At 44.4% G+C, this 15,080-nt stretch overlaps 1 protein-coding gene across 3 annotated transcripts in view; it reads right to left on the bottom strand.

The window, feature by feature from the left end:
- spop (speckle type BTB/POZ protein) overlaps nt 1–15,080 on the bottom strand; it is a 64,789-nt gene that overhangs the window by 35,050 nt on the left and 14,659 nt on the right. For 2 of the 3 annotated variants that reach the window (XM_018757226.1, XM_018757228.1), the window contains exon 2: nt 10,709–10,807. The exons of the other annotated variant lie outside the window; for it this stretch is intronic. The gene's annotated coding sequence lies outside the window, so the exon portion shown is untranslated. The remainder of the gene's footprint in view (nt 1–10,708; nt 10,808–15,080) is intronic. 3 annotated transcript variants of the gene reach the window in all.

Here is a 15,080-nt window from a genome sequence, read left to right as displayed (position 1 = left end):
ATTCTTGTAAATGTACACAAAAGCAACCAATTTCTAAAAAATTAAAAGACCTGATGCACTTTTCTGTCATTTTGATTGACCTAGAAATAATGTGCACTATAAAGTTGCCAGCAAGTTAAGTTAGCAGAGTACTTAACTTACTTGTGAAAACGGCAAATAATTCAACTTCAGATGTATAGCAAAAACTTGAGATTTTAGGGGAAAAAAAAAGTCATACAGCCCATGAACCCTTCTTTAATAAGCTGAATACTAACACAGCTAGGGGGCTGCCAGCACTCTGCTGAAAAGTGTGCCAATATTCATGATACACCGAGCTCTCCACATGTAACTAAAAAAAAGCCCAACCTTTTAGTGCAGCATGTACAAATCAAAGGTTAACAAGCTCATCAGCAGTTCAACTTCGATGAGAAACTACAGTCCAATAATCTCAAGGTCTCACTTAAAAAACTGAGGTTTATAGATCACCGAGTGGGTTGGTCACTGAGTACAGATTTTTTTTTTTAATAAAAAAAGCCCATTCTTCTAGACACACACCTAAAAGTATAGAGTATATCACTGAAATGCATAATGACAATACATAATTAATGAATAAAGCCATTCCTATCATTCTACAATTCTGCTAAGAATAAAGTAAACTCACTATCATTATACAAACAATTTCTGTGAGAAATAGCAAGCAGTTTTAGGAGCAAATAAGTTTGCGCGCTGTTGCTAAATGCTTGCGCCCAGCTTTTCACTAACCGTTCGCAGCCAGTCTGGGAACCGTATGACCTAACTGAGGTCCAAAGGCATACAAGAATTACAGAAAAACATAACTAAATGGGTATAACAAAAAATTTCAGGTGCTAAGGTTTGTATCAGTTAACCTTGAGAACATACTCTTCACGCAGCTAAACCAACAACAGGGCTGTTCACTGCCATCTACATTTCACAAACCACCTAATCTTGTACAGCCAGAATAAGGTCCAGAGGGATACTGTACAAAGGTAATAGGCAAGATAGCAGTTAAGAACATGGGCACAACTAGAATGTGGACTTGTACCTTGAAGGTGGCCAATTCAAGAACTTTCCCACTACTACTACAGTACAATAGATTAATGTACTTAGCTCTGCTTACAGCTCCAGTGGGGAAAAAAGGAGTACAAATCGGTATTTTTCATAACATGAATGACAAAGTGACAACCATCCAGTTAAGGAGCAGTATAGTTATGTAGTAGATGAGGATATAGAGTTTTTAAGAACATTAGGGTTTCTTTAACTCAATACTGAGGACATATTTCAAGTGCCTGACCGGTAATTGTCCTTTGACACCGAACCCTCGGTGTCTAAAACCTCTTGATATGTTGTGTCTATACTTCAGTGACCCCCCCCCCCCCCCCCCCCCCCCCACAAAGTTACGTTCTCCTTTTCTCAGAGAAGAGGATGCCAAAGGCTGGAGGGATTCAGAACATGAAAGGAACTTCTGAACCCCAAAGGAATAGCAAAAGGCTACAAGGTCAAAGGAGAGCATTAAGGGCGATTGTAATGAGAAGATGCTATTAGCTGTTTTACATGGCACTGGGCCTCAGCTCATGCCGACTGGTTGGGAAGCGTGACGGAACTGCCCTCAGCGAACAGTTAGAGGAAAGCTGAGAGCAAGCATTGTGCGTTTAGCAACAGCGCACAAACTTCTTTACCCTGAAACTGCTTAACATTACTCACAGAAATTGGGTGTATAATGATTATGTATAACATGCTTGTGCAATTACTACAACAGGCCCAAACAAACGGGCGGCTTCACTTCACCCAGGGGTGCCCCAAAGCTCAATCTGCTGGACTCTCCACTCCACGTGCCGCGTCACTGAAGCTTTACATGAGGCAGTAAATAGAAAGGCAACCTAACCCAATTACTGGCATCTGAAAACACAAGAGGAGTTTGAAGGCTGTGGGATTAGGCATGTTGTCCCTCAGCTTGACTTTGGCCAGGCTATTCTCCAGCCTCTTTTGGCACTTAGCTGCAGTTTCAAACATTACCAAAGAACTGAATTCGGGAAGCTGTTAATGGCTATGGGCAGGGAGTGAGGAAAACAAAGCACTGCTTCCCTAATCTCCTCTCAAATCCACTTTCCTCGCATGTCAAGGAGACTTTCAGTCACCTTGGTACTTCCTCAAAGCCCGACCTGTAAAAGGATGTGAGCCTGATACAGATGCACCTAAAACACCAAGCTAAACAGGCCTCTCCAATGCTTTTCTGGATTTAACAGTCAGGAGGAAGCGAAATTCGTTCTTATTTCAGCTCACGGGCTGCAGATTATTGAGATAGCCCTGCTCCACCTCCAGCAGGGATTTTAACAGCCTGATGTTACTCGTGTGAAGTGTGCCAGTGTCCTTATCTAATACTCAGAGCCTTTAAACTGTGTCTAAAACATGCTGGATTGAAAATAAACTCTACAATAAAACAACTTGTACAACTCCTTCAAGAAAATCAAGCGATCAGGTGAGGAATAACAAAACAGTTGTGGTAGCTCCCCGGTCCGTTCAAGTATCATCCATGTTTGGTCCAGACATATCAATCATACAAGAAAAGCAGGTATCATGTCCTTGATACCATGATTTTTCCTCATGCTGGAGAAAATGCTATTTTAAGCTTTAAATCAAGTCATAACAAGGTGAAACTAAAATAGATTAATAAGTTATAATGAGGTGTTAGGCTACACTGGTGTCATAACGATATGCAAAGTTCGAGAGTCAACATGAAGGCACTTAACCTACCTACCACAACTTCATCAGTGTCTCAAGAATACGAGTTTTATATGAAAGGTTTTATTTGTTGCTCGTTATGCCTCTACCCCAACCTCAGGTAGAGCCTTGACCTCAAAATCAGCCTTGACCTCAGGTAAACCAGTTCAGGTCTTCACTCAATATAAAATTTTGCAGGACACTCGGTATGAATTTAGGCTCCTGTGCAAACCTTCATCTTCCCAGGATATCTATATAGGAGCCATTGTTGGCAGATACTAAAATCTGCACTTTCTGCCCCTTTGCTCTCTCTACATTCCCCAAATAACACCCCTAATAATTTTAATGAGTAGCCACCAAAGCCAGCACACAAGTTGCTGAATGCGCGAGATCGCATCTACCGGCAGAACATGAGGCAAGGGAAAAAGGTCCAAATTCTTCAGGTCAGCTGTTTGAAAAGCCATCCGAGCCAAGGCGACAAGAACTTTTCTAATTAAATGAGGGAACCTGTCACTTCCAAACCCCAGAGCTGACAGAGAGGGGTCGCAACAGAGAGGCCAAGCCACCCACTGCTCATAGCTTTCAATAAAAAGGGAAAGAAAAAAACCGTTTGTTGCCAGGTACCAGGAGAAATTCAGTACTGCAACGGCGAAGCCAATTAAGGCCGACCCTTCTTTTGACTTTTGCTGTAGCCACGTCAACATGCAGAAAACATGATCAGTTGTGACAGTTAACTGTAGATACCTGAGCAATTCTTTTAATTAACAAAAGACTTCATCCCCACGAAACGAGCACCTTCCAGATGGACCTGCCAGAAATAGAGAAGTGAGAAGGGACTACCCCATGCATCTACAGATCTTCTACACTCTGCATAAGCTTGCCAAGGCCACCTCCTCCAGGAAGAATGTAATGTTTGCCACAACAGGGTACATAAATTTTCCAGAGGTGGAACCAAGGTGAAGTAAACTCAACCCTACTCTGGCAGAAGGTAGTGCCCCAGGGTAGCCATTTAGTCCATACACATTACAGCCCACTGCATTTCTGCTAGAATCTGCTGCATTGCACTTTCAAACAGGAGAACAGCACTCGCACTCTAATACATTTGTGGCCATCAGTTTTTGTACTCTTTACACTGGGCCCTCTCTACTCCCACCACATTTGACTCAGCCCAATTACTCAGGTTCCTTCCCCACTTCTTTTTAACCAAAAATAAGATGAAACCTGCCAAAAGCAAAATAAAAAGATGTATTCATCAAACGACTTACTGTACAGTACAAATGTGAAGGAAAAGAGTGCAATTACAAGTTGCAACACACGCTTTTGAAGATGTGAGCCTCAAAGTGTCAAAGAAAGCAATATGAAATGATGGTGTCAAATTTGAGCTTTTCTAATTCCCACAACAAAGGAATTGTAAAGAGTACACTTCTGAAGTCTTCCCTCTCACACAGTGGAGTCAGCAATCACAAATGCGAGGTAGAGGCGGAGTGGGAATAAGAGTATACACCGATCAGCCACAACATTAAAACAACCTGCCTATTACTATGTAGGTCCCCCTTGTGCCGCAAAAACAGCTCTAACCGGTCGAGGCATGGACTCCACAAGACCTCTGAAGGTCTCCTGTGGTATCTGGCACCAAGATGTTAGCAGCAGATCCTTTAAGTCCTGTAAGCTGCGAGGTGGGACCTCCATGGATCGGACTTGTTTTTCCAGCACGTCCCACAGATGCTCGATCGGATTGAGATTTGGGGAATTTGGAGGGCAAGTCAACACCCTGAACTCTTGTTCCTCAAGCCATGTCTGAACATTTTATGCAGTATGGCAGGGCCACTGCCATCAGGAAATACCGTTGCCATGAATGGGCGTACGTAGTCAGCAACAATCTTTAGGTTGGTGGTACGTGCCAAAATAATATCCACATGAATGCCAGGACCCAAGGTTTCCCAGCAGAACACTGCCCAGAACACCACACTGCCTCCACCAGCTTGCTTTCTTACCATAGTGCATCCTGCTGCCACCTCTTCCCAGGTAAACGATGCACACGCAACGGGACGTCCACATGATCTAAAAGAAGATGTGATTCATCAGACCAGGCCACCTTCTTCCGCTGCTGCATGATTGAGTTCTGACGCTCACGTGCCCATTGTAGGCGCTTTTGGTAGTGGGCAGGGATCAGCATGGGCACTCTGACGGGTCTGCGGCTATGTAGCCCCATACACAGCAAACTGCGATGCACTGTGTGTTCTGACGCCTTTATATCATGCCAGCATTAAGGTTTTCAACAATTTGTGCTATAGTAGCTCTTCTGTGGGATCAGACCAGACAGGTTAACCTTCGCTCCCCACAAACATCAATGAGCCTTGGGCGCCCATGACCCTGTCACCGATTCACCAGTTGTCCTTCCTGCCTTTTGGTAGGTACTAACCACTGCATTACCGGGAACACCCCACAAGACCTGTCGTTTTGGAAATGCTCTGATCCAGTCGTCTAGCCATCATAATTTGGCCCTTGTCAAAGTCGCTCAGATCCTTACACTTGCCCATTTTTCCCTGCTTCCAACAGAACAATTCAAGAACTGACTGTTCACTTGCTGCCTGATACATCCCATCCCTTGGCCAGTGCCACTGTAAGAAGATAATCAATGTTATTCACTTCACCTGTCAGTGGTTGTGGCTGATCGATGTACGTATTTGTGTGTATCCATTTACATTTATTCATTTGGCTGACTTTTCTCCAAAACAACTTACAGTATTAAGCTGCTTACAATCATTTACTCATTTAAATAGCTGGACAATTTTACTGGAGCAATTTTAAGGAAGTGTATTGCCCAAGGGTCCTACAGCAGCATTTGGGATTCAAATCTCTGACCTTTGAGTCTAAGGCAGAAGCTCTAACCACTACTATACCAGCTGCACATAAATGTAGTTCAGTATACTAACTAGATCAAACCAAAAGCCCTGATCTTAACACTGAGACAAGGCCCAACTAACCCTGCTGAAACCACTAACATGCCACTGACAGTTTAGTTTAAGCCTCCTTAAAGAGCCCGCTTTTACCTGACAAAGACTCTGACCCATACAAAAAAGTTACGCACTGCTACAGATTCCTAGTCTTGCTCCTAAGGACCACTTTGCAAGTCATGGAGGTAACATTACTGCTTCTGGGATTTCAAATGTCAAGCAGATAAGATTAGGGTGTTCGACATATAGAGCACCGAGTTGACATTTTAAAAGAAACGCACAAAAGGGAACCACTTGTTTCTCTCTAGGCTGTGCGGCACCTCGAGAGACTTGAAGCAAGGCGATTAGTGAGAGAACACAAAGTGGATAAACTTCACAAACCAAACAAAATATTACAATATCATCATGCTGATGTACTTTAAATTACATCAAATAATGGGAGCCTTAATTGCACATTTGCTTTCTGTTTCCCTCCCCTTTCTTTCTCTGTAATCTAAAACAACAGTGAAATCAAGCCTCTTGTGAGATATGAAAAGGGCCATGCCACCATTAGATGCTGCCAGTTTAAATGCAGCAAAGAGGACTGAAGCAAGGGGTTGCTGGGGAGTACTGCAGGGAGAAAAAAAAATGAGTCATTCTGTGACATTGCCATCACAGCCCAACCCTCCCCAATTAGTAGCACTGGGTGTCTGAAAGGCAGATTTCTCCAGCCTGACAACCTATTCTCTTCCTGCTCGAAGTTGCCCTTTCTTTGGAAAAAGCTGGCACCGCCACGCTTTCATGCTGTGACAGCTGCTCCAAATGCTGGTTACAGCACATTGACACTAAAACTCTGAACAATGATGCCAATGACTCATTGAGACCAACATGCTACATGTGAGAGTAACAACACTCCGATACTTGAATGGATAAACATCAATACACCGATCACCCACCTGACCAACAATCGGGAAAAATGAAGTGAACAAAATCGCCATAAATAGAGAAAACCCCTGCACAGAGAGAAAGAGCTTGTGAAAAGGGCAATACAAAATTAACTAAAATGTTTAATGAGCTTCTAACTCTTTTCAGGATTAATGCTGAGCAACATGTAGCAAGAACAGACAGCCTACGCTGTCAATAATTATTTACTTTTGTCCTCGGAAAAGCTTCCCTAGTCAATCTAGCTATCATCCGGAGTTCTTCACCCTCCACCGGGGCTTCTGGGGCTTCTGGGAACAGAGGCAACATTCAATAGGACAGGGAGTCAATTACAGGCCTCAAGACAAAGCATTACAATTGCAGAGGGAGAGAATTTGCCAAATGTGTTTTTTGTGGTTATTAGCATTAAGCGGAGGAAGCATGCAGGCACTGTGGCTTTGTCTAAGTGCCCAGTTCACAGCAGCCAAACATCCTGAAACGGTATGAGTTTCGCTGATTTTACAGCTACTCTGATAAGTTCTCTGCTCTTGCCTTCAGTTCGTGGAAGTTAGAAAGGAGCTGAGGAGAAGCAACTTGGAAAAACTAGGGTCTCTGGGCTGTTTGTCTGAGCTCAGAAACCAACCAAAGTCTCTGAAATATTTGTACTTCCAGATGACCCCCAATTCTTTGCTTGGTGTAGTGGAAAACACAGTGATTGTTCCAGATACTGAAGGTTCACAAATGAGAGTGATTTCCTACCCTGTTGCTGGGGTGTGTGAGAATAAACTAAACCCAAAAAGACTTAAGAAAGGAAAGAAAGGGGCAGTAGATGGAGTATGAAGTAAGAGATGGAGAAAGTGTGGAAGGTGCAAAAAACCAAGGAAAACAGGAAAATATGAAGTATAAAGAGGCCGACAAAGGAAAAGTCCTTCCAGTTTTCTATAGGGCACAGTAAGGTGCAAATCAAACAATTATTAACCACCATAAAAGTTAACAAGTAGGGAGTGTGGTGAGGGAAGCTGCCAGCAGTGCTTTGCTGGGTTACCCCGGCAACCAGAATTACACCAAGGGATAACAAGAGGGACACATGTCTGAAGAAAACAGGTAGCAGAGGTAGAGAGAAGCTGCCATACCGAGTAAAGAGACAGAGAGCAACATGGGGGTCAGCAAATTCTAAATTAATCTTGCCCCACACATCTAAATCAAGTGATCATAGTGCAGGAGTCCCCAAGGGTCACAGCCTGTATGCCAGTTTCACTGAAGCAATTATTCAGACAGAAGGTCATAACACCCAGGTGCAAATCAGGTGCCAATTAACACACAACCGAAAAGCAGGTGGACTCCTGCCTCGGGGACAAGAATGCTGCACCCTTGATCTAGGGCAATGTCACTGTGGTCTGGATCAAACAGGTTGACCTCACGGTCAGGAAGAGTATGAGGGGGGTTGTTAGCATCGCAGCTTGAGTGAGCCTGCAGAAGCAGCCCAAGAGAAGTTGGAGAACAGATGAACAGGGGTGTATGGAGGTCCAAATCCCTTTCTCACACTTGGGCTCCTTTGGCGGGTTGCCAGGCAACTGGTAAGGCTACTGGGATAAACGAGAGAGGGAGCTACTGTGTGGGTGCACGTTTTAATAAGCTGTGCACTGCAAGGTATGCTGTTGTCATAGATATAGATCTAGCAAACTGCCATGAAACTTCTGATCTACACAAAACTACCTGAAATAACAAGCTATATGGAATGGTCTTCTGACAATGGTATTACAATAATGGCCTCCATGGAGTCTGCCCCTAAATAAAATGATGCTAGCAGCCACCCTGATGCGACGCTTCAACCAAGCCAAGAAGAAACGCTACAAAAGGGAGCAGAGGTCAGTAACGGCTGTTAGGTCAGAACCATCGCAACCCCCCCACACACACACACACACACACACACACACACACACACAAACACCAAACCCATAACTGCTGCTGCTAGCCTTTCATTCAAGCGCTCCCTTCTTTATTCAACCTTCAAACTTCATGCTTCGGCTCCATCCTGTGCCTCATTCGTTTGCTTGTTCTGAAGGATGCGGTTTTGCTGGAAGGTCTACTGCTCCCCCCAAAGTCCTAGCGCTCCAGGCAAGCCTAATTGAAAGTTCTCTCTAAGGCCCAAAGGGAACCAGGACTAACACCCAAAGCTGCTCAACTGCAGAAGGTGAGAACACACAAGCTGGCAGGGGAAAACACATTTACACCAACTCTGCCACACACACCAGATGCATCTTGGCATCATCTGGGGTTCAGCTGAATTTGGCTCCCAGTCGAGATGTGTCTCTTAGGGAAGCACAGACAGACAGTGTAGGTTCATTCTTTTGCAGCTTTGTCAAACTTCACTAGCACAGGAAAAGACGACAAATTTCAATTTTACATTACAACAAGCAGAAGAAATCATATTAGATTAAACTAAAAGACTAATATTCAGTTTTCTGTTACACATTTCTGGTGTTTTTTTTTTTTTTTTTTTTAAATTGTATTATAGTCCACTAACCACAACTTACTGTCTCGAGAACAGTCAGACAGACCAAAGTGATGACAAGCATGCCTGAATGCTGACGTATAGAGTGCCAGGTCAAGTGAATGGTGGCAGCCATAGTAAAGGACAAGTCCACAGAGGCATCAATTATTAAAGGACCGGAAGGAACGCCACGGAGATATTACCCTCTGTCAAAGTGCAGTCCACATCGGGCCCACAATTGTGTAGCTGCCTTTTGCACCCCCGCCCCCCATTATGGTTTCAAACACCACATCTCTTGAAAGGGGTCTGGTTAAGTGGAAATCTAGCGGGGGTCTCCCACTGAAACAAGTATTCCATAGCACCGTGTCTGCTACATCACATAGCTCCCCAACAGAGATCTCTTTGCTGGGGGGGCTTACAGGTTCTTACCCACCACACTGAAGCAAATTTTCAGACTGGAGTCAAATGGAAAGGCAAGTGACGCAAGCAGGAATGAAGCTAAGGTCTGACTTAGGCAAACTACTGTTCATCTTTGGAGCCACTCTTGGATTATACAGACTCCTGGAGAACCAGATGGATTCAATTAGAAAGAAGATGAACAACAGCATCCATCTATCCCCTGATCCAATGACACACGAAACACCATATCATTCTAGGAATTGTGAATTACGTGAGGGGAATGCTTTTCCAAGGCCTAATCAAGGGTCCCCCAGGGGGAGTGGAAGTCAATGCTATTTAACATCTGCATCATATTCAATCAGGCAAAACAAACAAAAAACTACTTATTCCCAAAAGAAAACCTCTACCACAAACTAATAATAACTGGGATTGTCCATGGGATGCAATATTGAATGTGGCTGCCATAAGAATAAAGTATGGTAGACACCTCAGAAAGTGAGCACTAAGTCTATGAACAAACTGACACAGACGAGCCAGCGACCGCACACAGGCACACAAACACACAGACGCTCTTCACCCAAAAAGCCAACCACAGTTAATGCTGGGTTATTAACAACAGCACTTACAACTGAATTTGTCTTTTGGAAATTGTGTTTTGCGGATGTCCTCAATGACAGATAATCAGGGATAAATGAATGGCGGGAGGAGGCAGATACAGTTCTTTGTTCCAATGGGCTCATGCATTGCGCTTTTTTATAGAAAAAATAATTTATAAATGATTTGCCATTAAGCGATATCTCCCCTCCGACACCAATCTGCATTTCTCTCTAATCTTCTGCATCTCTCTGGTCTCATTTATCTTCCCTCCTCACTTGTCATCTCCTGCTAAGACCATCGCATTCTTCCCGTGTCTGCATGCTAAAATCCAGTATAAATAGTGCTATTCTGCTTTTGACAGCTCAAGCAACACCACACCCTCCTACCACATATCAACTTCTATCTCTCTTCCAGTAAACTCCCTCTATCACTCTTTAGTCCAATTTTCACTCTGCTATAGATCTTGTTTGAATAAACCGTTACCTTGAAGACCCCCCTCTTGCCACACACTTGTCTTTTTTCCATCTCATAATCATCAATTCGCCTCCCCATCTTGGTCTCCCCTTCTCTCTCTCCTACACTTTCCTCTCCATCCTCCAGCCTCCTTCCCTCCCCCTCCCATACTCATCTGGAATGTACTCACCCGGATCAAAGTCGCTCAGACATCTGTGTATCTCGAAGCTGCCAGCACAGTGCCAGCTGTGACCACTGCGTCTGGCAGTCTGACTGTCCGTTCGTCAGGCTGGTGGGATGGATGGGGTGGGGGGGAGAGGAAGAGATCAGGCATGAGTGATGGCGAGTCATGGGACCATCACAACAATTCAGTGCTTACAAAAACTCTGAAGGTCTGACAATTGCTATCAGGCAAATCACTGGCCTCCTGTTTTCTCAGGAACACACGTGTGTGTGTGTGTATTTATGTCTGCGTCTCTGTGGTGTGCAGAAACCAGGCCAGTGCAGGCAGTAAACAGGCTTCTCCCCAGACCACGGAGACTGCTCTCTTCAAAGGCGGCTGGCAGAGCCGCCTTCCATATCCAATCTGCTGGGAGTTCCCGCCGAAGCAGAAAACACACCCTGCGGATGGATCCCAGGGCCAGTCAACCCCGGCTCCTTTCCCAGAGTCCCTTACGCCAACCCACATGGACCTGACGCCTCTCAAAACACTAACAAAAAGATATGAATTCCACCCAATTCTCAGCCGCACGCAAAAACAGGTGGACAAAGGCAACGCAGCCATAGTGTGTGTTCCAGCTGCGATAAAGCAGCAGTGAGGGTGCACTAGAAACACCTCTGTGAAGTCCTCTTTGGGACTGAATGCACAGAGATAAGGGGACGGAGTGAAAACAGACTTGTGCTGGCAAAGCTCTACACAAACCCTAGCCGCAGCTCGTAGATTCTAAATCCCTCTAAGGTTTGATTTAAGCTCTTTGTGAGGCCAGAAAAAATACAGCGGGAACCAGGGTGTCCAACAAGTTCGCAAACAGGCTGATGTGAGCTCCTTGCTACATAACTATGGTCATATCACCAAACAAGACAGCCGATCAACTTCTCCTCCCAGGTTCATTTTTTCTTTTTTCCTTCGCTATCACTGGTTCACAGCCCAGCTTCTCCTATCAGCATGACCACTCCTTACCAACATGCCACTCAAACTGACAGGCCTGGTGCCCGACACAGACTAAAGGAAACATGGCAGGACCACTGTAACACAAACTTCTACATTATAATCACATTGCTATGTTGCCCACTGATACAGTGCGCCTTTTTTCTAGCCAAACCTTGGATGAACAGGCTTACTTTTTAAAGGATCTCATACAGCGTGTAACTGAGAGGTGTCGAGGCAAGACGGGGTAAGATTTCCTGAACACCACTGTCCAGAAGGCACTTTAATGGGCTCTGAGAAGATGCTCCACAGTACATGGAGCCTGTCACACTCTCTCCGTTTTATAACCGACATCCTGAGCACACATCTTTGCTCCTCAGGAGTGACCTCTGTAGCACACACTCTTGGTCTTCTGATAATAGAGAAAGAAGGTGGAGAAGGGAGGGGTGAAATACAAAATGGGAAAGGGAAGAGGCAGGAGGAAAATGGAACACCAGATCACAGAGGGGATGAAAGATGGGTCGATGCACGATGGGCTGATGAAAGAGCAAAAAACAACCGCCCAACAGAAGAAAGGAGAATTACAAAAAAATACTAAACGAGAAGAGGACTGAAGACAAATTATGCGGGAGGTGGAAGGGGACAGAAAGAGACTGGGTTAGACATGAAAAAGAACGTCGGTCATGATGTGTACGTGCAGTGTTGGAGGAGGAGAACAGAGAGGAAAGTGGATTCTTTTCCAGCGGACCCAGAATACCCTCCGATTTTCAATAAGGGGAATATTTAGAGAGGCAACTCACCAGGGGATTACATCAAGTGCTTGACTGCGTTTCTAAAGATCCACTAAGACAGAATAACTGTCACAATTAGAGCACAACTGTCATCTGCACTGGCTGCACCCCGCGATGTCCACATTAAAAAAAAAAAAACCACAAGGCTGCTGCTGAAAATGCTTCCACGCTCAGTAATGAACACAGCCTCTCTCTCACACTGACTGAGAGAGTAAGGGAGACTGCAGTAGTGGGAGGGATGCAGAGGTGTGGAGGAGTCCAGGAACAGTAGCTTTGGGTGGAAACATAGGGTCCCAACATGGACTCAATCAACAATCGAGCACAGCTTGCCTTATCCCCCAGTTACTGTGATTTTGGAAGGTCGTTGCACCCTAATGGATTAAAAGTTTCCGTGCTCAGAAATGAGGCTGGCACAGTGGCTCAGCATGTCATACTGGTGCTTCACAACTCCATGAGCTGTGGGTTCAAAAATGGGTTGAAATCTGGCTCAGTTTGTGTAGAATTTGCATGTCCTCCATGTGGTTGTGTGGGTTTCCTCTGGAAGCTCTGGTTTCCTCCCACAGTCCCGAGAAATGTCTTTTAGGTGAAGGCACTAAATTTCCCATGGCGTGTATATATGTGAGTGAATGAACATGTGTGACTACCCTGTGATGGACTGGTGTCCCATACACAATGTCCCATGCCTCACTCTCTAAACTTCCAGGACAGGTTCTGAATCACCTCAACACTATACTGGGCAATATAGTGGTAATTAACGAAGGAAGTTAAAAACCCGTAAGTAAGAATCAAATGAAAAATTCATCATTAAGCCTACTATATTAAAAATTCAAGTGACAAACAATGATTTGTGATAAACGAGTGCTACTTTGCAACGTGAATCAAAACATTGCGCATCTAAAGCGGTTCGTCAGATCTTGGGCAGGCCACGTGAGCCCAAGGTGGGACAAAGACGTCCTTCTGTTCAGTCGGACCACATTGTTAACAACTGTGTCTCATGTGTTAATGTATTTGGGTTTCATTTTTTTGTTTTTACCCTCCTAACCTTGGCACCAAAGCATACATGTGATGCAAGTGATGGTGATGCATCAAAGAAAAAAAAAGCGATCACAAAAGAAACTAAAGTGGAAATAATAAAGCGAAAGGTGAAACACCAACGAACGTTGGAAAAGCGAACATTAAAGCTTCTTTAATGTTTTTCACACTCACAAGCTCTCTCTCTCGCTCGCTCTCTCTTAGAGCACTCAGCTATAAAAGACACTTCTTCCCAGTTGCAGAATCTCACTCGAAACAACCTCCCCCTCTGCTTTCTCAAACCTACCACACTTTGCCTATCCAGGTCCTGTACCTCATCACTCCCCAATCCTGTTCCACATCTGTCTGGTAACGACCGCCGGCCTTGTCCGTTGACCACGATTTTGGATCCTCGCCTCTGTTTAGTTCGTCGATCAATTGACCATTCGCCCGTCCCCAACCACGGGAACACGTCTAGTCCTTTGATTCTGAATAAACGATCCTGCACATGGGTCCAGCCTCCTCTTGTGTCCTCTGTTCATCATGACAGTATTAACATTTATTAGGGACAAGCGGTTCAGAAAATGTGTATCTCTTTCTGTCTCTCTCCATTATAAATACTGTACTTACATTTATGATTATTACATCATTACATTGTATTATAACTACTGTATTGTTATATTAAAGATGTTTTAGTATATCTGGAAGTGTTTCTTTAATGTTTTTTATGCATAGAAAGGTACATGATATACTATATACTATATAGTAACATAAGCATTTCATTAACTTACGTTAGATACCCACCATACCGAACTGTTCCAATTTACATCAAAATGCGACTTAAAGACAGACTGAGGAACGGAACCCATTCGTAATCTGGGGACTGCCTGTATATAGCACTGACAAACTGAGCAGTTTGGCACCTGCCCTGATCTTCATTCTACTTTCCCATTCTCTCATTTGAATACTTTTATTCACTTTTGTGGTTTTCATATTAGCAAACTGTCAAGATTTTCACATCCATTAGTACATTGCTATAATATTATGCAAAAACCAAGTCTGCGATCTAAAATAAATACCCTATGAAGGGGAAAAATGTGTAGTGGTGGGGAGACAAAACAATGATAAGCAAGACACTCTGTAAAGGACACAAAGAGACCAGTGTCCCTCTGGCCCAGTTCTGCTGTTTAGCTTGCAGTTCCCCACAAACAATGCAATACTAAAAGCTTCAACTCTGTTGCTGTTGCCGTAAGAGGTGCCAGTGTAGAGGACCACTGGTGGGACAGGTGTCCAGAGAGGCCCAGTAGCAACTATGGCCTCTCTGCGAAGCAATCCTGGAGCAACATTCCAGATCCACGTTCGTGCAGGTCTATTTAACTTACTCCTCTGTCCTGTCTTCGGCCACAGAGAGCCTGCAGTGTCTCCTGGGGGTGGTTACAGGTGTGCACACCCTGCCCATTCCCTTCCTTCCTTCTTCCTCCTTTTCTCCTCCTTCACAACATACAAACAGCTTATTGTCACTCCTCTGCCCCTCTGAGCAGCCCACGTGTGAAAGCAACTCAGCTCTTTATTCAACCAGAGCAATGTCATCTTACATGTTCCCTCACAGTGCA

This window comes from Scleropages formosus, chromosome 8 (assembly GCF_900964775.1).
Source record: "Scleropages formosus chromosome 8, fSclFor1.1, whole genome shotgun sequence".
Lineage (NCBI taxonomy): Eukaryota > Metazoa > Chordata > Actinopteri > Osteoglossiformes > Osteoglossidae > Scleropages > Scleropages formosus.
This window is presented reverse-complemented; position numbering and strand designations above follow the sequence as displayed.